At 44.2% G+C, this 1,229-nt stretch overlaps 1 pseudogene; it reads right to left on the reverse strand.

Moving 5' to 3' along the window:
- Window positions 1-347: 347 nt before the first annotated feature.
- On the reverse strand, window positions 348-469 carry LOC138266776 (small nucleolar RNA SNORA35; annotated as a pseudogene).
- Window positions 470-1,229: the final 760 nt, after the last annotated feature.

The raw sequence follows: 1,229 nt of genomic DNA on the forward strand, positions 1-1,229 counted from the left end.
GGACTAAGGGCCAGATGTAGGAAGATAACATTTTGCAAGGTGCAAATTGCGAGTACCAGCGACTCGCAATTTGCACCTCGCAAAATGTTATGAAGAAAGGTGTCTCAGAAACCTTCTGCGACTCGCTATGGGGTCGCAAAGACCAACCTCATAAATATTTATGAAGTGGGTCGCAGTTTGCGACCCCATAGCGAGTCTAGGCACTCACGGGGATGGTGGCCTGCTGGAGACAGCAGACCACCATATCCGTGACTGCTTTTGAATAAAGCAGTTTTTTTTTCTTTTTGCAGCCCGTTTTCCTTAAAGGAAAACGAGCTGCAAATAGAAAAAATACCGAAACCTTTTTGTTTCGGTTTTTTTCAGAGTAGGCAGTGGTCCATAGGACCACTGCCTGCTCTGAAAAAATATTTTTTTTGCATTCACAAAGGGGAAGGGGTCCCATGGGGACCCCTTCCCGTTTGCGAATGAGTTACCATCCACTTCAAGTGGATGGTAACTGCGAGTTGATTTGCGATCGCTTTCGCGGTCACAAATCAACTCAACATAGCAATGCGGTCGCAAATAGGAAGGGCACACTCCTTTCTATTTGCGAGTCGGAAACACATTTTGCGAGTCGGTACCGACTCGCAAAATGTGTTTCTGCATCGCGTGAGGCCTTTTGAGCCTCGCAAACGGCGTTTTTTGCCATTTGCGAGGCGCAAAAGGCTACCTACATCTGGCCCTAAATGCTTACCACATTACAATGGCATGAGAGTACCATATTATCTGATAGCAACAGCACTACACAAATACAGTACAGCATTACAACACTACTATGAAATAAATAAAATAATACAACACTAAAAGAATACAATGTTAATATTATCCTCCTTCCCCAAAACACACACACTCTCACACACAAGCACCCACACACACACAGAAAAAGCACAGAAACACACACATGCACACACACGCCCACATACACACACACTCACACACATACACACATACAAACACACACACACACAGGAACCCCATCTTACCTTCTCTGCTTGGAATCCAATTGAATGAAAGGACTCTGCCTAAGGCAGAGACAGGCGTTGGCTGTTTCTCTCTACCACTATTATGGGATTTTTGTAAAGTGCTCATATGCATATTCCTCTTGGCGCTGTAGGACTAACATAATCTAACTATAACACCTGGTGTTATAGACATCTACTAATTAAAACGTCAGGTTTCCACGTGTTTCC

The sequence above is a fragment of the Pleurodeles waltl genome, chromosome 11 (genome assembly GCF_031143425.1).
Source record: "Pleurodeles waltl isolate 20211129_DDA chromosome 11, aPleWal1.hap1.20221129, whole genome shotgun sequence".
In the NCBI taxonomy this organism is placed as follows: Eukaryota; Metazoa; Chordata; class Amphibia; order Caudata; family Salamandridae; genus Pleurodeles; species Pleurodeles waltl.